At 33.7% G+C, this 24,557-nt stretch overlaps 1 long non-coding RNA gene across 30 annotated transcripts in view; it reads right to left on the reverse strand.

Annotated features, from left to right (window-relative positions):
* LOC122056552 overlaps positions 1 to 24,089 on the reverse strand; it is a 54,035-nt gene extending 29,946 nt beyond the window's left edge. For 19 of the 30 annotated variants that reach the window (XR_006133250.1, XR_006133245.1, XR_006133237.1 and 16 more), the window contains exons 1-14: positions 23,828 to 24,089; positions 20,239 to 20,384; positions 16,319 to 16,405; positions 14,727 to 15,005; positions 14,622 to 14,634; positions 14,475 to 14,528; positions 14,271 to 14,379; positions 13,979 to 14,186; positions 13,200 to 13,285; positions 12,414 to 12,503; positions 10,400 to 10,639; positions 8,208 to 8,339; positions 4,998 to 5,139; positions 4,819 to 4,892 (exon numbers count right to left, since the gene is read on the reverse strand). This is a non-coding gene — a long non-coding RNA (uncharacterized LOC122056552). Of the gene's footprint in view, positions 1 to 4,818; positions 4,893 to 4,997; positions 5,140 to 8,207; positions 8,340 to 10,399; positions 10,640 to 12,413; positions 12,504 to 13,199; positions 13,286 to 13,978; positions 14,187 to 14,270; positions 14,380 to 14,474; positions 14,529 to 14,621; positions 14,635 to 14,726; positions 15,006 to 16,318; positions 16,406 to 20,238; positions 20,385 to 23,285; positions 23,400 to 23,827 lie in introns of all 30 variants that reach the window. The other 11 variants (XR_006133234.1, XR_006133241.1, XR_006133246.1 and 8 more) reach the window with 11 other exon arrangements.
* Positions 24,090 to 24,557: the final 468 nt, after the last annotated feature.

Raw genomic sequence — 24,557 nt, forward strand, 5'->3', positions numbered from 1 at the left:
CCTTTGGTTGGAATGGTAATACCAAGACCAATAATACCATGCTCATGCCAAGAATGCTAGAATCCAGATCCTATTTCGACCGAGGAGAGGTCTCTGATCCTTCAGTCGAAGGGGGGAGGGTAATAATAAGAATATTGAAAAATCCAAAAGAAAACCGAGAATATCCAGCTACCCGTTCAATCGTGACCAAAAAGAGGGTAATACGAAGAAGGCCAAGAATACGATGAGAATATCCTGAATACCATAAAGAAGTTCCATCGTGTCCTAATCTGAGAGATGAACTCAATCCATTAGTCGGGATGGTAATAAGAAGACCAATAATACCATGCTGATGTCATGAATGCTAGAAGTCCCATCCTGTTTTGACTAGGGAGAGAAGCTTGATCCTTTGGCCAGAAGGATAATAACAAGACGGCCAAGAATACCCTGAAAATGTCCTAAATACAACAAAGAAGTCCCAATAATACCATGCTTGTGCCAAAAATGGCAGAAGTTCCATCCTATTCTAACAGGGGAGAGGAGCATTATCCCTCGGGCGAGAGGATAATAACAAGAAGGCAAAAAATACCCTGAAAATGTCCTGACTACCACAAATAAGTCTCATCCTGTCCGAGCCGGGGAGAGGAACTCGATCCATCGATCGGGAGGGTAATAAGAAGACCAATAATACAATGCATGTGCCATGAATGCCAAAAGTTTCATCCAGTTCTGATCGGGGAGAGAAGCTCAATCCTTCGGCCGAAGGATAATAACAAGAAGGCCAAGAATACCCGAATACCACAAAGAAGTCTCATCCTATCCTGACCAATAATACCATGCTGATGTCATGAATGCTAGAAGTCCCATCCTGTTTTGACTAGGGAGAGAAGCTTGATCCTTTGGCCAGAAGGATAATAACAAGACGGCCAAGAATACCCTGAAAATGTCCTAAATACAACAAAGAAGTCCCAATAAAACCATGCTTGTGCCAAAAATGGCAGAAGTTCCATCCTATTCTAACAGGGGAGAGGAGCATTATCCCTCGGGCGAGAGGATAATAACAAGAAGGCAAAGAATACCCTGAAAATGTCCTGACTACCACAAATAAGTCTCATCCTGTCCGAGCCGGGGAGAGGAACTCGATCCATCGATCGGGAGGGTAATAAGAAGACCAATAATATAATGCATGTGCCATGAATGCCAAAAGTTTCATCCAGTTCTGATCGGGGAGAGAAGCTCAATCCTTTGGCCGAAGGATAATAACAAGAAGGCCAAGAATACCCGAATACCATAAAGAAGTCTCATCCTATCCTGACCGAGGAGGGTAACACGATCCTTCAGTCATGACGGTAATAAGAAGACGAATAATACCATGCTCATGCCAAGAATGCTAGAAGTCCCATCCTATTTCGACTAAGGAGAAGAAGCTCGATTCTCGACCGGGAGGATAATAACAAGAAGGCCAAGAATACCTGAAAATGTCTTGAATACCACAAAGAAGTCCCATCCTATCCCAACCGGGGAGAGGAACTCGATACTTCGGTCGGGAGGGTAATAAGAAGACCAATAATGTCATATTCATGCCAAGAATGTCAAAAAGAACCATTGAATTCAAACCGGAGAGAAGAGCTTGATCCCACAATTGGGCACAATAATAAGAATGTCCAACCTTGATAGGGAAAATCCCTCCGAGGCAAGGGGGAGTAGCGACCCAAGACTAGGGCAAGACCTACACGACCAAGGGAAGTAGTGACCCAAGGTCATGAAGATTGTACTAAGAATAGGGTAAATCCCACCCCGACCAATGGGAGTAGCTACCCAAGGTCGTGAGAATTGTACTAGAATAAGGGCAAGTCTCGTCCCTTCCAATTACTTGATTTGGCAACATAAAGTAGCTAAGCTTTAGGTCCAGACCATAAACCAATCTTCACCTCTAATAAGAGAATATCATATAGGAAGCTAACAATTTAAACGAAACCAATCATGAACAAAAATTATTGTGATGTTGAAAGAAAAAAAATCAGTCACAAAAATAAAAGAAAAATGCAAAAGAGTTGGTCACCTTACACCAAAAATGTCTGAATTATAACCTCATCTTGTTTTCTTAACTAATTAAGAAATATATAAAAAAATCAATGTTAGTTCAATCTTTCTCGAAGGAAAGAAAATATTATTCTAAAGCATGACCGCAAGCAAGGTTTATAGACTTGGTATAATCAACTTATGCTATGATCATGGTAGCAAATTTAATCATTTACTAAATATTGTAGCATTTTCTTTGATGAAGCAATAGTTATAGTAAAAATAATCCATATTTTGAATTATAACATGATTATTGATGTTTTTTTTCAGAGCTAATAGTAAAACATGTTGGCAACCATAACGTTACAGGTTGGAAATATAAAAGAAGAATCCAGTAGCTAGGAAAGTAATGTAGCCAAATAGAAATAGTCCTAGAAATATTTCACGTGATGAAATAATAACTAAAGGGTGAGTGCTAGATAAGGCCTCGCAATACGAGCAATGAAGATCTTGCCTAAACTTTCAACAGAAAATAATGATCACATACATTTCAGTTTATATATATATAATTCTTGTCCTTCTCAATTAGGTTTTTCTTTCAGAATCATGTCAAAATAATACCAATAAACTAGAGAATAGCTCACTGCCAAAAGAGAATTAATCAAATGTCAAAGTTTTAAATTAAAGGTAGAGCATGAAAAGATGAAACATCAAATAAAAAGTATATGGTCTGTTTCAAATATCCGAAGGTTCTGTTACATTCATATGGAGGTTGGATGAGGAAGAAAAGGATTTAGGACATTGCAGCAAGCTGCACAAGAAAGAGAGCCTCTACTTTTCGACTTGATCATTATTCAAGAGGTGAATAAGCTCATTCATTTCATAGAATTGCGATCCTACGTAAAATCGATTTAGGGTCAAGATCGGATCCTAGAATCGTACGATCTTATAAAAAATCCTTAAAATTTTATCATACATGATTAATAATTAGAAATAATACCTAAAAACTCATTTACATATAAATAGATAACTAATTTGCATATATATGCAATCATTTACCCTCAACACCTCAGATTACATTACTATATGTACAAATTTAAATTAACTAGTAATTTAACTACCATTATCGCATAGTAATAATATTTATATTTTCATATAGAATATAAAATTTCTATTAACACAATAATAATAACACATTCAACGTCAAAAATATTTCCTTGGTTTATAAGATGATCCAATTTAAAGGCCAACAAAGCACTTAACGTATATAACAGAAGCTATTGAATCCTTTGATTCAAATATGAACGTCGGAAATAATCTTCTAAAGACTAGTTGATGCCACATAATACTAGACCAAAAACTGATCATTTTGGAAAAAAGATATGACAAAATATTATTGATAAAAAACTAACTCAAAAATGATTAAACATATGTTTAAATAATTTTAAACCCTATCGAAATGAAAAAAATAATAAAAAAAAGATAAAATCTTCTAGGCTTCCGAAAAGGATTTAAATTATATTTTTTGGGTTTGAAATAGGTTGGTTAAGGATAGACTTTGAAATTTATTAAAGATCTCTGAACGAATTTTGATTTGATATATTATAGACCTCGTGGTTCAATCCGAGTCAAAAGTTATGACCTCTCAAAGCTTCCACCAATCCTGCTCCAATTCTGCTCCGATCCTGTTACGATTCTACCGATTCTGTTCCGATCCTACGGATCCTGCTATGATCCTACTGCAAAAATCGATTCTGCATGATCCTGGATGGATTTTGGATTTCCGGATAATAGGATCGTATGATCCTACGATCCAAATCGTGATTTTGCAAACTATGAGCTCATTACAACCCATAAGTGCTTCAGCAAAATAAAACAAAAGAATTTCCACATTGTCTATCATGAGTCAATGCCACAAAGCATTAAGAACATAACAGATTGGATGTATCTCAAGAAAGAGAAAAAACATAATGCCTATATGTTGATAGGGTGAATGCCCTAAATTATAGCAAAATAGTCATTTCTAGAAGGTCAAGCCTAAGCGAAGAAGGAAGAAATTGTAGATATAATGTAAACCTAGGAATCAACTATTGTAAAATCAATTTTGCCAAATCTAGTAAATTTTGTTTTTTTTCTTGGAACCTTGCTGGGATAATATCATCCAACATATATATTTTTATGCTTGAAAATTGTAATAGCAAGATAAAAATAGCTATTTTGTGTAAGCACTATTGTATTTTGTACTTCTTTGTTCATTGATGAACGTTTCCACCAAGTACACAATACAAATCCATGATTTTGTATTGCTTCTTTGTTCTCCACAAGAAACTCAAATCATAGTAGTTTCCTAGTTTAGGCTGGCACTTGGTTAGTTGGAAATAAATTAGCAGTACATAACCTATCTGTATCTAGCAGAAAAATATGGTAACCTATCTGTATCTAGCAGAAAAATATGGTCACTTACAGTACTCCAAACTAACAAATCCACTGAGAGTCAAGGCTAGACTTGGGACTGCCGCTCTTCATGTGGGAAAATGTGCAAGCATTAGAGAAGATATAGGAAAAAAAACATCTATTAAAAGCAGAATATTAAACACTTATCAATTGCATGAAAAAGATAGCATCACTTTCAAGTGATAAGGTCCTGGTTGAAAGAATAGCGCATAATAATGAAATTAAATTGTCTACAAGTGGACGGATAATATCGGAAGGATCACTTGGTAAAACAAAGAAACTGAAAGTCGCCTGTAATAAATAACTAAAATAAGGACAAAGCCAAAGGCCAGGTGAAAATATAAAACCTTTTAAGCAAGCTACCTTTAGAATGCAGTTTCTAGCTTCAATCATGGTTCCACTAAAACCCAAGTTTTACACGCACACAAAGCAAGAGTCTGCAAAATATTGACACATAAATCTCCACATGAACAAGAGCAAAGACATCTTTATCATCCCCAATAATGGAAACTTCAATCTGATGAGGAAAAAACATAAATCACCTGAGTTTGCAGATGCTCAATGCTTGAATCAACCAACTCATTCTCATCTCACCCATCAATCTCAGGACATAATCGAGCATTTGATCTCTTTATTTTAAAGGGAATGAGATGCTCATTTCAGAAGAATTGATGACAACACGACCTTTACAGGAAGTGATAGAGTTATCAACATTTTACGATGCTCAAATAAGTTTATTTGTTAACAGGAAGAAAAGGCTTCAACATGTCCACACTAAGCGTATGAACCTCTCCTCCAAAGTGAAAGCAAAAAAATTAAATCACAAAAGAAAAGAAGTAATATTTGGCAGCAATGTCTTGGTAGAAGACAAAAATAGAAAAGTTTGCACAAATTAATCTAGGACAAGCCCAGATAACCTTTTTGTAGTTCTTGATCTAAGAATTAAGTGAAGCATGTATTGAAATGTTTTCAACTGAAAAACTGAGGTTTGGTATATGTATTAGTTAACATAAGAAGGCAAAAATACAAAATTTTTTGGTTGGTTAGTCATACTGGAGGGGTTTTTAGCAAAATTCGCTCTAGTGTTGACAAATCCTAGTTTTCAAAAGACTACATAAGAACATAAAATACTAGGCTCTCTTAGCTGAGACTATTGGTTGTTTTTCAATGCACCTTCCTGTCAATGCTTCAAATATTTACAAAACAAAAAAAGAGAACTTCAAGATCTGACACCACCAAGTTCTGGCATTTACATCAATAGAATCCATTTTCTCTAAATAAAGACTAAAGAATTTAATTAGACTCATCCTCTTATGCATAGATATTTGACATGCTCAAGAGTGTCAAGATTCTTATTAAGACATTATACGCTAAACTACTTAATATGATTTTCACGTTAGAGCAATGTAAATTTCAAATTTAGGCCTAGGAATGAATGATAATGATTAAGCATTCCAAACTTGAGGTTTAAAACTAAGCACAAGTTCCAATTAATATATTTGAAAGAATCAAACCACTATTTTGTTTTTTCCCTCTAGTTGTACTTATTATCCAAAATCATGTGAATACTCTTAGAAATAGAAGTCTCTAATTTATTTAAATATATTGTGTAATGGAAATTGACAACAATTTAGATGTGTTCTCTAATATTTCAGTCAGTCTATCATTGCGAACTAAAATTATGAATGTCTCAATCATTTGTTTTCTTTGTTTGCAAATATGGATCATGTGTAGGTGCAGATCAATGAGACCGGAAAACTAAGGGGGTTGAACAGCACTTCAACCTACAAATAATTTTTGCCTTTTCTTGCATTTTATAAGGCCAAAAAAACTCAATAGTGATTTGCATGATGCTTGTATGTTTGTTCGTATTAAAGTAAGCACATCAAAATAATAATAATCATAGAAGAATGCAATGCTAACAAGAGACCTTTACATGCTTAGAACCCTAATCCTACTAACAATCTATCCAAAGTTAAGTTGATCATGTCAACAATCCCTCCTTGGATAAAGTGGAGAAACCACATGTACAAAGACCTTGTAGAAGAAGCCTTTTGATACTAAGTTGCATTTATCTCGACCAAACAAAGCTAGAAATCAAATATGATTTTTCATGCATTATTCTAAGAAGAAACATGCTCATTGTTTATATAAAGAGGCCTCTACAACTAACCAACAATACTTTTTGAACTTATCTTGACAATTAAAATCTGAAGGGGAGCCTTGGCGCAACGGTAAAGTTGTTGTCATGTGACCAAAAGGTCACGGGTTCGAATCCTAGAAACAACCTCTTGCAAAAAGTAGGGTAAGGCTGTATACAATAGATCCTTCCCCGGGACTCCGCATGGCGGGAGCTTCGTGCACCGGGCTGCCCTTGACAATTGAAATCTATTTCAATTGACTCAAATTCAAATAAAAAGCCATGCATCTCTTATTGACAGTTTAAATATCAACTAACTAAAGTTTCAATTGACTCAAATTCTCTTATTCAATTGGATTCCTTATTTAGTCAACTCAAGTATAATAGAGCACATTTTATTCACGAACAAATAGTCTGTAGACAGCTCAACAGTTGATTGAACACCAGTGGACTCAATCTGCTAAGAGATTCCAATTTTGCTCGCTCACACCTCCGTAACCCTATGTAAAAAAGCTTTGGGATCGAGCTTGGACATCGACTACAACAAGAAACTCATGTTACTAGATCGAAGGTTCTCTACAAGTCAAATTTACTCACATCATTCTTAGATAATGTTGCCCAAATCACGTGAACCCCAAAATTACAATTTAACATATTTCTAAGAACATTGCCTTAAGGACTTTGCTAGCTTCCATATCTTCCACATGTCCAAAGGCTATAACCCTTCCTACGATTGACCAAATGCCTCACTGCTACTTTCAATCCATTGTATGCAACCCTAACTTAAATCCTATGTGATACATCTCCATTGACGTTGACCACTTGAGGCACAATTGCACCAACATCATGTTATGAGAAATAATATGAATAGAGCACTCACTTTCTAGACATATAGGGTATGACATATAAATACATAGGTTATAATTTCCTTATATGGTACCCTTTTTCAATGTCTGCTATATTCCTAGTTGGCAAATACTCTTCCCGCACTACAAGCCATTTCTTTCATAGGATTTTTGTTGCCCAAGATCAACCACCCTTCTGCCAAAACCATATGTGTTCTTACAGTGACCAAGGTCTTCCTTCTCTCACGAAACCATCTTCTCCAACAAACAACCCCTTCACAGCTCTATGTAATAAAAAAAAAGTGCCAAGGAGCCAAAGTTTCTACCTCTGCCTACTACCCCAAGAAATAGGAGAGGATTCCTCTGCTTCTTTTCTTAGAGAATTGAATAGTTTGTCACAGAATGCAACAGAATAGATACTCCTTGGAGATAGAAAGACAATTATTGGAACAATAATTCTATGGTACTTGGTATTTCAAATTCATTAAGTAACCAAACATAGGAGTACTTATTCCACATAAAATCAAAGGGAATAAAATAGTAATTACCACATAACTATTTTAGAAATCATGTAGCATTATAGTATTGAAATATGAAAACAATAATTAAAAAAAAAGGTATGCAACCTCCCAATATAAAAACACTTAAAAGAAAGAAGACAATTTAGAGTCATAGTTGAGCTCATATCTCAAGAAAAATAGCAAACTCTTAGTAACACCACAATGAATTTTTAAAAAAGTAATAAAGGATCAGATCAGGGATCATACCACTAGTGCAATTATTCTAGCTTGAATGACTTGTTGAAGGAGCATATCTAGCATCATATCTATACATTAGTGCTAAAGTTGCATATGTATCGCCCACATCCTCTAAAACTATCAGAAAAATAGGACAAAAACCTAGAAGAAATTTTAGAGAAATGAGTTGCATATGTATTGCTAGGATTTTCACCGAGTAATTATAAGAAAACTTAACAAAATAAATAAATAATACAATGTGAACCTCAAAACCAATTGAGGTTAACTGTGTCTTGTTGATGTTAAACAAAAAGCGACAATAAATATTTAAAAGTAAAAAAATATAATACTTCTTAGAATCATGGTTTTCACTATTTTATGTACCAACTGATAGTTGCGTAGCGATCAAGACAATATTAATATAATAGGTAAAATTATAAACCACATTGCACGTAGAACTGTAAAACCAAGAAATATTAGTCCTTAGTGGAATCATATCTACCATGCAATGCCTTAATAGATTAAGAATTTTGTTCCAAAAACAGACTAATATGCCAAAATGTCGAGGCAAGAATACTATTCATAGATTGAGTATTTCTATCAAATATACTTCAAAAAATAACCTAGAAGAATAACCCTTGTTTAAATTGTGAGTGTTGTCTCACATGTATCAGGAGATACGCCCAATTCTAATTCTACTTCAACACAAGGCACAACATGCCAATAAAACACGACATAGTGAAGGAACAGGAAATATTTTGTATAGCATTGTTTTTTTTAAAAAAAAAAAAGTATAATTACATGCATTCACAGACCCAAAATGAAAACCTTAGACATAACTGATTTTATCTCAAACTTTGTCATAAGTAGTAATGCATTAATAAGCTAGATCGAAGATAAGATCTATGTCTAACTTATTGAGCGAATTAGAGAAACTCTCATAAACAAAAACACAAATTAGACATGAAGATGCCGAAAAGAAAACATCACACACAAATGAAAAAATAATTATATAGTTGGGCACATAGCAAATAGTGTTTCCAAACTCCTATCAGCAAAGTTTTAGAAATTGCTAATGGTGCACATAGACAATTCCTTCACTCAGACCAATCAATAGATAACTATTTCTTCAATGTCAAATCAACACATTGATAAAGAGAGGATTAAAGAAAGGATTAAAGGAAGGACATTAGCACCAAATAATAAAGAGAAAAAGAAATCGTTCAGGGTCCCTGGCAAAAAGATAGATAGAAATCACAGCTAAGTAGACCTTAGCCCGATGAGAACAAGATGTCTTCTTGGATTAAGTCTCATACTCTAGGTTTAGTTTTCCACTAGTTGCAGACATATAACATGGAAATATCATAGAATAGTATAAACACCCAAGTGTCTTCTTGGATTTAGAAATTGTGATTTAGTTTTTGAAGAATTTGATGGTGAAATTTTAAGAATAATAATCACAACAATTGCAGCAAAATAAGGAGTTTGGAACGACAAGATTATAATATTGATATCATGTGGAAATTATGGCAAATAAAATCATGAATATGGCAAGCTTAAGTCATTGAGTCTAACGGTACATGCATAATATATACAGATTCAATGGTAGTTTTGAGTTCTTTCAAAATGCCCATTAAGGTAAAAGATGGTTTTCATAGATTAGAATGTTGAGCAATTAGGAAATATGTAATAAATGAAAAGAAAAGAAAAATATCATTATGGATATGTGAAGTTACATGAAAAGATAAAATAAAAAATATTATCTATGAGAAATTAGATATAACTTCAGTAGATTATAAAATGATGACAAAGAAATTTTAGTTATGGGAAAGGTGTCAAGATACAGGATGGCAAATAACTTTTAATTAATTTGATTATTTAAAAAAATGTTAATTAACTTAGAATAAGTTATGTCTAAGGATATATACTCTCATGTCTTTCATAAAGTGCAATAAATAGATATGACCTATATAGTTAATATGGAATTAGAAAAAAATAAAAGTTGTAACAAGTTATGTGAGACTACACACAATCACTTAAATATAATGTCATTTGTATAAGGTACTTGTTTATAAATAAAATATGTTGATACATAAAATTATTTGAGTTAAATTCCAAGCCCATAAACAAAACAAAAAGGTAGAAAATATAATATATCATCAAATTGAAGATACAATCATGTAATGATCTATAAGCAGAAAAGCTACCAAATGGACACTTACATTGATTATCATGTCGTCCCCTCGGGACGGTCTAGTAGCTAGCACATGAGGTATTGCCATCATGAGGTCTAGGGTTCGAATCTCGACAAAGCCAAGGTAAATGCCTCCGATATATGCTAGCCACTATTTCAAAGATGATTTACCTCCTTCGTGTTGGCTCTGAGACGGGTTGGCAGGGGCGTTGGGGGCGAGCGTATTCGCCTTTGGCCACCACATTGACTATCATGTCATCCCAAGTCTCTAGATAAGATAAATCATACCTTAAATCGTCATGATCACTTATATATGCCTTCATTTTTTGAACCTAATACTTGCCAAGAATAAATTGTGCCAAAATTTGAAGATTTGGACATAATTAAAATTGACACAAATAGGAAGAGTCAAAGAAAAGCCAAGTTGGGATTTTGGCATGTTCTTGGGAAGACAGGGCAGCCTAGGATTATTTTTAGCTTAGCAAATGATTTAAGGATAGAAACACTTACATAAATAATTTAGATATATTATTTATGCTAAATTGCCATGATTGCTTGTCCATGAATATGCTAACAATATAATCAAATGTAAATGTAGGCTTAGTGTAATAGCAGGGTGAATTAAATAAATCCAGCAAAAAGATATTGTCAATTGTCAAATAAGTAAACATAGTGATGAATTAAATAAATCCAACAGAAAGATATTGTTGCATCATTCATATTTTACCTCGTATGGGTTTCTATTCACACTCAGCAGCCAAAGCACTCAAAAGAGCAAGATTGACATCAGTCAGGAAACCTTTAATGTCTCATAAAGCAAAACTTAAGATTCGCATCGTCAAAACAATTATTATTTGAAAAGTTAAAAAAAAAAATTAGGCCTGTAATTTTTGTAAGACTCAATAAGTCTGACAGTCACTTTAAAGAGAGGATTATGTGAGAATCACAGGCTATAAAAAGATTTAGGGGTATTAAAAATGAACCTAACCCAATGACCCAACCCAAGTCGACCCGAAAAAAATCAGGTTCAGATTAGACATTTTCGGGTTCGGGTCGGGTTCAGGTTGAAGGGTTGCAAATTTTTAGGTTGGGTCGGATCAGGTTCGGATTGATCCAAATATAGACTTTTTAGGGTTAAATCAAATTTTATTTTAAAAATTAAGATATTTTTATGTATATTAATATCAATATTTGTATGATAATAATGAAGTATTGAGATAAAAGTGAAGAATTATAGTAACAATAGTTTAAAAAAAGACATTTTGAATAGAATTTTCGGGTTATTCAGGTCGGGTTCGGGTTTAGGGGTTTTGGATTGAATTCGGGTTTGAGTCGCGTTCGGATTGAGTTAAAAAAAATTCAACCTGACCCAACCCGACCCGATCCATCCGAATTGACACCCTTAAAATGATTCCAATAGCACCTTCAACTTTATATGCATAATTCCAAAGTCTTCAATTACAGATACCATCCATGAAATGCCTTCACCGGAAACCTTGGGAGTCTTATGATGCTCTTTTATAATTTTGTAGAGCTTGAACATCAACCTACATCTTATATACAAATAAAAAAAATTATAAAAACTAATCAAATTCCTTACTCTATTAAAAATGAGAAAAAAACAGTAAGTTATCCTTGTAGTTAGATTTGAATTTTAAGGATATTTAATCTAAGGGGATGTTTCTTGCTGACATGCATAAGCGAAAGGGCCACCGATATTAAAATATGAAATCAAGCAATGAAAACCAAATCAAAATCTGAACATATTGATCTCAGATCCTGAAGATTCTCAATTTCCTCTTTAAAAAATAAATAGTTGCAAAAAACATATCTTGTCAATGTTATAATGATTGATTGTACGACATATTGAACCATTACAAGTAATGAAAATCTTATAGGTTGTACTACTTTACAATTGATATATGTAATAGAATGACATGTTACAAATAACTAGATTTATCACTTATATTCCTATATGAAAAAGCACACCAAATAGACTAGATAACTAAACATAATAATGACAAGAAAGAGGGATTCATTACCTTCTAGCCGATCCTTCCAAACACTACTCTTTATTTGAGAGACAGTTTCCATCTTTACGCATGATCCCAACAATCTTCCTTCAATTTCCTCTAAACTCATTTCACAATCAAAGAAATTAAGAACCAAATCAAAAAATAGAGTATTATCAAAAAAAAAAATACCCAAAAGATTTATTGAATATTTATACATTTACATATTACCCAAAAGAAAACAAGAGGTCTTTAATTCCAAAAAAAAATATTATTAGAGTTTCGCTGAGACAAATTATCTCGACATCTTCAATCACAACAAAATCCTTCAATTGTTCCACCCCACCTATTGTTCACTTACAGTTTAGCAGTCGCACAATTCTTACTAGGGAGCTAAAAAGATATTCAATCAAATTGAAATCCACTAATTGGATATGAAAATCACATTACAAATAATATCAGCGCTTGCCAATGCTTGGGTAGGTTTCTTCCCACTAAGTATGTTAGCATTAAACAACCATATGAATGAGCTATCAGCATGCTCAATAAAATGCCATATCAAGAAAGAAAACTTAGAAACCTATATAATGACTAATGAGTTATGAGTTATCTATTGCAATCATTTTATGTTGTTGAAACTCCAACAAAAAGTAGGACAAAATTAGTTAAGTTGTAAAAGAAAAGGGAGAAGCATTCATACAACATCCAAAGGAGAGAGAATGAACACCAAAATCTGACCTTCAAATCTAAAAAAAAACAAAAGAAGAAAGAAGAAGCTTGTCAATAACAACTTTTACCTAGAAAGACAAATCTTACCTTCTTGAGTTTCAAGAAACAAGAGCATCATTCTCTAGTCATCCATAAATGAGCATACTTATAGTGCCCATATATTTTAGTCCAACCTTCGAAACATAAAAAAAACTCACGATGAACACTTCATGAAAACATACTAATTATAGCATTTCAAATGATTCAAGGGGAAAAAGAAACAAAACCAACCTTGGACATTCTGGCTATTAATCTTGAGCAACTTGGAACAATTTTTAGAACTCAAAAACAAAAAACTCTCTAAAGACTTCACATAGTTGAAATATCAACAAAAGAATATCAAGCCAAAATTATAAAGTGGAAGAAAACAAAAAGGACAAAAGAGGCAACATAACACATGTGTCATAAATTTACAAGACTTGATGTCAAGGGCACGAGCATGGATCCAATCTAGTGGCTAAATTTTTAGCATAAAGTTAAGAAAGACTTGGTGGTTCTTTAAGTTTTCATTGATGAAGAATTTATCATATTTGGCACTTTCTTATATCAGTTCTATGATTGACAACCACAATTTAGCAAGGTAATGAAAAAAGAACAAAAATTCGAGGTAATAAAAAAAATCAATTTATTTTGCACAATTCAATTCTAATGACAATAGATAAAAGAAAAAAAATCCTATATGGAAAAAAATTTAAAACATAATTGATTGTATAATAGATAAAAGGAAATTCCAATTAAAAAATGATCGCCTCCTTTCATAGCAAAAAGTAATTGATCTATTGGCCACAATGAAGCAACCCTACGGGATGGGAGTGAAGTGGATTTACAGCTGCATTTTGAATCTACATGAAGCTTTGCACCGGATGCCAGCAACTAGGACACCATGTAGCGCACTGTAATGCCTCCCGGAATCCCCAAACAATGAATACAATTGTTGGGAACCATGAAGACCTGGATAGTGCTGCTAATGAGGCCAGTAATGAGACAACACAAGTCCTGTGATAGAGGGAACAACTCAACAGAATAGTCAACCACCTACACATCAGCAAACAGACAATGACTATAACATCAACGTTTCACTACCACCGATATTAGAAGATCTTGAGGAGAATGACCCACCAACCCTGGTGTGCACAGATGGTCTGAACCAGAAGGACATGTGCCCACTTGGGGACAGTAACGATTTAAAGCTGTCCCAACCTCTGACAGTCTCAAATGAGGAAGCTACCTGAAAATTAGATTCTAAGAAAGGTTCATATACTCACTCAAGGGAAGTCATCACAACGGAAGGGAACTTTTAAATAAAGCAAGAGTTGATCCTACAAGGCATTCTGATACAATTGCAGCAACTGCAGGACGCCTAGTGACTGATAAAATCTTTGACAAGCAAGAAAAAGAATTTGAGAAATAGTTTTTTCAGCAATCATAAATGCAGGAGTTCAAAGGATGGAACCCAATTGCAAAAGCTACCGTTCAATGCTGCCTGAGCACACAACGACTGCATTCACTATTTGGTGTAGCTCATGTGTCAAAAAAAAAAAAAAAAAAAAAGAATTAGAAAGCATGGTAACTAACCCATCGATAATGAGAATGTGTTTGTTCTGAGCATAATTATCTTTCCATATTCCAGTTATAGATTATAAGTCACTAGGTGAATGTATCTTATTCAATTCCAAAGCGTTGCACCTTCAAAAAATATATAAGCAATGAAAAAATTAAAAAGCCATACATATCTAGTGAAGTATGTATAAGAAATGATAGCATTATCCCATTCTCAAGAACTGAAGTCACTTGAGCATTAACCAACACGCCGGGAACCAATAGGTCAATTGAGAGACTTTTAAGATCTTTAACCTACGATAGAAAATCAAGACAACCAATAATTGGATTAAATATTAAAACATAGACAAATGAAAGACTAAAACAAACAACACATTTTGCGACCACATCAGGATCAGAATCATCATAGAGAACAGCTCGAGCTTTATCAAAGCTTTTAACACAACACTATATAAATTGTCTCATAGTAAGCATATTGGAAGAAGAAAAGTGGAGAGCAATATTTCTTCTTGAATCAATAAAATCACAGTCAGAAAAATGAAATAAATAATAGCGACAGAAGATAAAAAAAACTACACATGGAACAAAAAAATCGAAAGATACTTTCCTAGAGAAAATAGGCAAATGAAAACTTCCCGCCAAGAATGACCAACCATAAAAGTACATATCTGAAATACTTGTTCGTTACATCCACTCATAAGAAATTCCTTTCAAACATAATCCTAATATCAATCAAACTAATTGTTAAATCATAAGCATTCTTTCAAACTGCAAATCAAATATGAGTGCTCGAGTGATCAATTCAAAACATCACAAAGTACTAAGCTTAGATAGTCGCAGTTTCTAAGAAATCTAGGTAAAAGAATTGGAAAGACAACCACCCAAACTCAGAATTAATTGAAAACCAAGATTTCAATGATGATAAAGGAAATCATCATATGGAATGTGCATCAAAATAGTACATTCAAAAAAATAAAAAGATGACTAAATGATTTTGTCCATGCGCCTTTCATACATGTTGCTAGGCAGAAAAGAACTTAATATAGTCAATAGTCCTCTCAATACATACCCCATCAAACATAATAATCTTCCTTGAGGAAGAAAAAAAACGTGTCAGTAACTTAGGAACAAGGAGAAGACAAACTGAAAGTTCAAAAAAAGCCAAGACATAAAAAAAAAAATTATGCTGCTTAATTATATGTATTCAGAAAGATAAATATTTAGAAAGCGGCAAAACTGGAACCATGGAACCATCTTGTCGTGCTTTACTTAAACCAAGTGCATCAATTTTGATAAGCTTATTAGAAATTATTAATGAAGGGGAGCCTTAGCACAATGATAAAGTTGTTGCTTTGTGACCAAAAGGTCACGGATTCAAATCCTAGAAACAACCTTTTGCAAAAAGCAGGGTAAGGTTGCATACAATGGATCCTTCCCCGGACCCCGCATAGCGGGAGCTTCGTGCACTGAGCTGCCCTTTTTTTATTAGAAATTATTAATGAAAAGAGTGATAAACACACAGAAAAAAAAGATACAATACCAAAAGTATGATAATATATCAAGAAATTATAAAATCTTAAGTAATAATCTGATGTGAAAGAACATACATATAAAATAGACGTGATGTTCGGGTAACAGCTGATCGACGTGATGTTGTTGAAATGCACCATACATCATTAGGATATCTAGAACACCTACATCACAAATGCTGACAGAATTTAAGCAACAAAAAATTTAACTAGTTAGAAGGAACATATTTACTTTCTACAAACTTCAACATAGCATAAGTGAACCTACTTAATTATCATCGAATTCACACCATTATTGAAAGCAATGATTGTTAATCCGGGAACATAAATTTATTAACAACATGTGACTGAGATTATAAAGTTGAAAATACAAAAAATTATAGGATTCAATAACCTAAAAATAATGATAACAATTAGTTTGCTAGATTATATATGAGCTACTACCATGGAGTAAAAAAATCAAAAGGAATCCCTCTTTTCCAATCCTGCCCCAACCCGTGAGAGGAACCAGATCTTTAGTTATTAGGAAAATAATAAAAATGTTAAGATTACCAAAATATCCATTTCATTAGGATTGAGATGAAAGGACTCGATCCTACGACTAAGAATAATAATAATAAGAATGCCTAGAATATTAGAATATCCATTTCCTTTGGACCAAGGAGAAAAATAATAATAATAATAATAATAATAATAATAATAATAATAATAATAATAATAATAATAATATTTGTAGGTACCAGAATTATAATCCAACTGAGAAAAAGAGCTCGATCCCACGGTCACTAAGATAATAAGAAGAAGAATGCCTAAATACCAACGATTTACTGTTAAGAATAAGAATGCTAGAATACCCATCTCGACCGATGGGAAGAGCTCAATCACTATATCAGGAGGATAATAACAAGAAAGCTAAATAATCTCCCAATCGAATAAAGGAGTTTGATCCCTGGTAGGAGGATGACAACTAAAAAACCAAGAATACCATAAGTCTAATAATGTCCTAATAGAACATATCAATAATGTCCCAGTCGGAGAGAGGAGCTCAATCACAATAACAGGAGGAATAACTAGAAAGCCAAGAATACCAGAAGTCCAATAATGTCCCGACCGAGGAAAGGAATTCGATCTCTTGGTCAGGAGGAGGACAACTAGAAAACCAAGAATACCAGAAGTCCAATAATGTCCCAGCCGGGGAGAGGAGCTCAATCACTAACAGGAGGATAATAATCAGAAAGCCAAGAATACCTGAAGTCCAATAATGTCCCGACCGAGGAAAGGAATTCGATCCCTTGGTCGGGAGGATGACAACTAAAAATCAAGAATACCAGAAGTCCAATAATGTCCCAATAGAGCATATCAATAATGTAACAGCCGGGGAGAGGAGCTCAATCACTATAACAGGAGGATAATAACGAGAAAACCAAGAATACCAGAAGTCTAATAATGTCCCGACCGAGGAAAGGAGTTTGATCCCTTAGTCGGGAGAATGATAACCAGAAAGCCAAGAATATCAGAAGTCCAATAATGTCCCGACCGAGGAAAGGAATTTGATCCCTTGGTCGGGAGGATGACAACTAGAAAACCAAGAATACCAAAAGTCCATAATGTCCCAATAGAGCATATCAATAATGTCCCGCCCGAAGAGGAGCTCAATCATTATAATAGGAGGACAATAATGTCCCAACCGAGGAAAGGAGTTTGATCTCTTGGTCGGGAAGATGATAACAAGAAAGCCAAGAATACCAGAAATCCAATAATATCTCAACCGAGGAAAGGAGTTTGATCCCTTGGTTAGGAGGACGACAACTAGAAAACCAAGAATATCAGAAGTCCAATAATGTCCCAATAGAGCATACCAATATGTCCCAACCGGGAGAGGAGCTCAATCACTATATCAAGAGGATGATAACCAGAAAACCAAGAATACCAGAAGTCCAAAAATGTCACGACCGAGTAGATAAATCCGATAAGACTAGAAGACGAGTCACATCTGGGATAGAATACTAATGAGATTAGAAAACCAATCCACTAGGGGATATTTGTGAAAAAAGACTAGCCCAGGACCGGGTATATGTCGAAGAAATAAGAAAACCAAGATCACCTAACAATATCGAGAAGTCTAATAGGATAATAATTCCAATCCCTCCCGGAGATAGTAAGTGAAAAAACCAAAAGATCTAAAAAACTAATGTTGTTTAGGGTTATTAGTAAGATCAGAAAACCAATCCCCTAGGAGAATATTAATAAGATATGGATAAGATTATAAAATTAATTCTACTCGGGGTATAGACCAATACAATCAGAAAAACCAATCCCGCAAGGGAATATTAATAAGATCAGAAAAGCAATCCCGATAGGGAATAACTAGAAAACCAAAAATATCAGAAGAGTCCAATAATGTCCCAATAGAGCATACCAATATGTCCCGACCAGGAGAGGAGCTCAATCAATATATCAGGAGGATGATAACCAGAAAACCAAGAATACCAGAAGTCCAAAAATGTCACGACCGAGTAGATAAATTAGGTATAATATTAAAAATTCCGATAAGACTAGAAGACGAGTCACATCTGGGATAGAATACTAATGAGATTAGAAAACCAATCCACTAGGGGATATTTGTGAAAAAAGACTAGCCCAGGCCCGGGTATACGTCGAAGATATAAGAAAACCAAGATCACCTAACAATATCGAGAAGTCAATAGGATAATAATTCCAATCCCTCCCGGAGATAGTAAATGAAAAAACCAATAAGATCTGAAAAACTAATGTTGTTGAGGGTTATTAGTAAGATCAGAAAACCAATCCCCTAGGAGAATATTAATAAGATATGGATAAGATTATAAAATTAATCCTACTCGGGGTGCAGACCAATACAATCAGAAAAACCAATCCCGCAAGGGAATATTAATAAGATCATAAAAGCAATCCCGATAGGGAATAACTTAGAAGTCAAATAAGAAAAGAAATTCAATCCACATTATAAGATACTATAGTTTGGAGGTTGTTATTCTCAAATAAATAGAGATTCTGCTATAGACAATTATTAGTAGAGACTCCTATACTTCAACCAACATGGAATATTGTAGGTTAACATGGTTTTTGGCTTAATCAAATTGCTTCATTAATATATAATCTATATCCCCTATACAACAACAATCAAGCCTTATTGGCAGGGTCGGCTAATCAAAATCCTTTATGGAACTAAATATTCCCCTCTTATATGAAAATGATAGAAGTCAGATGTAAACAGTTCAAAATACATACAATAATAAATAATGCAATTAATACTAACCAATACCATTTTTCAGCATGAATTCTCGCTAAGTCTATTGATCCATGCTAGCCATATATAACAATGCAATACATACACTTAATTTGCAAATCAATTAAGCCCATTGCTAAAATTAAGATAGCACCACTAATTCTCCTTCACAATCAATAGCAGAAAAATTAATAAATTCCGAATGTATACATCGAGCATTTGTTAAAAGTTCAAATAGATGTGATTGATTGAACGTATAATCAAAAATAAATCAACATATATCCATTTCAAAATGAACAACCGACGAGGACTAACAAAAAACCTATATTGTATTAGTAAACTTTTAACAAAGCACAAGCCTGATCATATAGCTGATAAAAAAATGACTCTGATCAAAGCTTAATCAAAATAGCCAAGAGTGAACTTAATTGATTCCTGATCATATAGCTGATAAAAAATTGTTTCATTGAAATTAGCACAAGCCTGTTCCTTGTTAGATTGATCCTCATAATCAAATAGAAAGCACATATGAAAATAACTATTGTAAGAAGAACCTTAGAGGACTCATTCTGAATTTCTAAACTCACTTTCTATATTTCATACCAATAAAGACCAGAAACATATGAGACCAAAAGAAGGTGAAATCACAATTAATTAAGCTAAAGAACCAACTATAGAAATGTCAAAGCAACTATTATAAAATCAATCAGAAATGAGAGCAAAAAAAAACCTGGATGTAAAATGGCAGCTCTATGCTCCTTGATGTGCATATATTTCTGTAGACCAAGGAAACCATGAATACTAAATTGGAGTACGACAACAACTGAATGAATATACATGAAGCCATCCCCGAACATGCAAAAAATTCTGGCCAACCTAAGAAAAACAAAGAAATGTCATGCAATTTGATATCTCAATAAAATTATGCTATGCACATAAGGGATCAATATATATAACGAATTGCAACCCAAGAGAATAAAGTAGAAAAAATTATATAATCAAAAAGTGGAACTCATGTTATCACATTAATTCACTTCTATCCAATGAAATTTAAAAACTATATCCGCAACATGGATCGAATACTTCATTAGTGACTACCACAATGCTCGTACTCTACAAAGAAGTTTGTAAATATTCCTTGGACCTGGAAAAAAATAATAATTAGCTTTTAAAAAAGCCAATTTCTTCAAAACACTTCAAATTAAAAAAAAAAGTAAACATTTGATGCCCACAAAAGCTTCCACAATGCTATTTAGACTTAGAACTATGCATTTTATAGTAAAAGAATTTCTGCAAAGTACCTATTGTAATTGCAGCAATTGCAACAACTCTAGTGACAAAAAACTCCGTGACTAACGAAAATTTTGAAGTGGTTCTAAATTATCTTTGCAACATTTTCCAAAACCCCATTTCTCCGTGCATCTAAACTGCAATCTCACTACGAATGATTTTAGGCTCCCAAAGCAGGAAAAGACAAATATTTCTTGTAAGCTCATAAAGATATATGGCCTCAGATTTAACAACCGTAAAGACATCAACACAATTGTTACATGTTTTTACTTACAGTGGCTTCGGACAAATCTTGCAAAACATGAAAGAGGACGAGTTAAAAGAAAATTAACTAAGAACTTTACCTACTAGTTACATGTGATTAACTTTCAAGATAAAGATTATTTTTTAGAAAAGATAATCACATGATGGCTGAGTGCAACAATGAAACCAATAGTGGTGTCAATGGGATGATGTTAAATACGTAGGTACAAGAACAATTCAAAGTTTAGAAGATATGTTATACTTGACCCAAGGACTAACTTCCAAGAGAATGTGAAGGACATAAAGTATCCTCCAATGCTATAAGAATAGGCAAAAGTAGTATTACGATACTGAAGCACTTATTGCACCTATTTAGTTAGGGAAAAGTATGAACATAGATCATGATCTAGAAAAAAAAAAAAAAGATTTTTGACATGTCAAACCCTCAAAATCACAAGAAGGTTGGATAATGAAATGGAATAAAGTTCTCTCGGTTCACTATTAGCAGCACGAAATGACTCATCTGCAATGTGTAGCCAAAAATTGATCATGTACAGTCAATTCCAACTACAAACAGCAAATACTTTTAAAGTGTATACTTTTAAAGTGTATGATACACAACTAATAACATAAAAAGAGAATTGAAAGTAATAGCCTACAAAAAATTAACAGAGATGGACTAAAAGGGAAATTGTCCATAAGGAGCATGATACTCAGTTGAAGACAAGGAAATTCTTTTATAAAAAACTGAAATGGCCATCTAAATTTACCTACATAAAAGAGTTGGCAAGGAACATATCTGGACAACATTATTGCAAAAGAAAAACTTCAATATTATGCTGAAGATAAACGACCATGCTCATAACCTTGATTTATTGTGTATTACCGAGATCTTCCTAGTACTCTGGATGTCAGTCAAGCTACAAAGGTTGTTTTCCTTGCAACATTTTGTAGAAAAAGGAAATTTTCTTGACAAATAAAATAAAATGTAACTCTGGAAAATCAAAATTACTCAACAGAGTCATGTCATGGAAATTCCAATACCAAGAATATGTAAAGACTCAAAACATCAAAGAATTGCAAGCATCCATAGCAGTAAAGAGGAAGAAAAAGGAGAGGAGTGAAGAAGTAACCCAAGATCTTGCACATAACTAGGTCTCATATGGGCCTTCAACTATCCATGGAAAGGAACAAGGAAAATGAAGTTGGTTTCAATTTGTCTAATTGAAATAAAAATGAAAGGAATGCATCCAAAAGTCATACCTTGCTATACAACTCAGGCTTCTATCAAAGAAACAGAATTATCTGGACCAGATCATTGAATGATTCATTTACCACCCTTCCTTTCGTGGTGGAGAGAAAGAAAGTACAATGGTATTTTGTTGCTTTATATATTTATCTCTTTGAAGATATAGAAATCCTAAAATTCCTTTCTAATATGACAAACTAACATTATCGGATATGATGAAAGTAAAGGGACTATTCATGGAGGCAGAGCATGGACCTATCACAAACAACCTCAAAGAGCTGAATTGCACCTAAGTTGCCTTAGACAACTTAGGCTAAGATTCTCGGTTCCATTAAATTAATAGGATGTCATAAGATCAAATGGAAAAGAAATCTTGGAAGGGGAAAATAAAATGTTTAAGTGTGCATACAAATTACTTACTACAAAAAATATTTTCAAGAAACTAAATGTCGAAGAATGTTATTAAGCTAACCCACATGTGTGTTGATTCAGACTAGAACTTTAAATTATACCTAACATTCTGTAATAAAATTTCTTTTGACAACTGAACATCACAAACTGAGAAAGGAAATTTTTTCCCTTTTTCTTCAAGAGCAGCTTATACCTTAGAGATCATCTTGGTGTTCTGAGTAATCAAAGTTTAACACCATCATGTTGTGGTAAGTTATAAAAGGTATTATCTGTGAATGTATCTAGAAACTAAAAAAAATAAAAACTCTACTAAAGTAAATTTAACACACATTATTAAGAGCCTTCCACAATAACTTTAAATGGAATCATCTGGGTATATATAACTTAACCCACCCACTCACACTAGGGATTATCACCAAGTTACGGCTCTCTAAAAAGGTTTTTTTTATACAATTCAAATATTTAGATTTGGAAAATTCAACAAGAAATATTCACATAATGTATTGTCACTCAGTCTTTGCTCTCATTACCAAACATATAGCAAAATTGATAAGACCAGCTGTCTTGATTGAAGGATTCCTCACCGGTCTTTGTTGTACCACATAATGTGAGCAACAACGCAGCAGTGAGTAAAAATGCAGTTAAGAGAAATCCAGGCATTATAGATCCGAAAAAAATTACCACAGCACAAAAGATACCTGCAATAACCAAACCCATACGTCCTAAGTCAAAGAAACAAACACAAGCATAAGTTGGGAACCTAGTAAAATTACATCAACTTGTGTGGCAGGAGTTACATTAACTCGCAGAAAATAACATGAATTTCAAAGGTAAAGAAGCAATAAAACAAACGTTACATAAACTCGCAGAAAATAACATGAATTTCAAAGGTAAAGAAGCGATAAAACAAAGTGAATGTTTGCACAAATGGCTCTACTACCCAGTACAAACCAAGAAAAGGAAACAAAACCAAAACGAAATCGGACAAAGAAATTATGAGAATTCACTACAATAAGCAGCCAATCACAATACTAGGGCATCGAACAAAAATGCCCAAATCCCACAACACGAAGCAAGATTTCTGACATCGGAAAAAAAACAGGGAGCAGGAAGCGGAATTGGATACCTTGGCCCCGGTGCCCATCACAGCTCGCGTCGCTGAAGCTCCTCTTCACGCAACGAGTCGAGCGGAAGGGAGGAAACCCGAAAATTGGAAAATGGGCCGGCAGAAGGGGAGGAGGCGAGGAAGCGGGGTGGACGGAGTAGAAACCGAGGAGAAAACCCGACGCAAGGAGAAGCCCGACTCAACCTCATCTTTCCCCTTCGACTCCGTGTGGCGAGGAAAGGGGCGATGTGGGAGATGGAGGGGCAAAGCGATGACCTGCCTCTCACGCAACGGCATTATACCACGCTAACGGTCATATGCTTTATTATTAATTGTCATGTAAAAAAATTAAGAAATTTGTTGATTTTAAAACAAAATAAAGATAAATTGATTGATGATTATAATTAGATATTTAATTATGAAAATTTAAATAAATAATTTTAAATAAATTTTAACTTGATAATAATTATATATTAAATTATTTTTAAAAATATTAAATAATTAATCACATAAAAATATTTTTTAATTTTAAAAATTATATATTTATCAAATTAAATATTTAAATAAAATATATAAAGTCAACCAGATTGTCTAATGTTACAAATCAGGAAGCAGCTGTACAAATTCGAAATCAGAATATATGGTCAATATACGGTTTAGTAGCAGAGTATTAGATTTTAGAAATCAAACTCACTGGATTTGCATACTTTGTGGCAGACTTGTGTTCATGATTTTTTATCTTGGAATGGAT

Source organism: Zingiber officinale, chromosome 3B (assembly GCF_018446385.1).
Source record: "Zingiber officinale cultivar Zhangliang chromosome 3B, Zo_v1.1, whole genome shotgun sequence".
In the NCBI taxonomy this organism is placed as follows: Eukaryota; Viridiplantae; Streptophyta; class Magnoliopsida; order Zingiberales; family Zingiberaceae; genus Zingiber; species Zingiber officinale.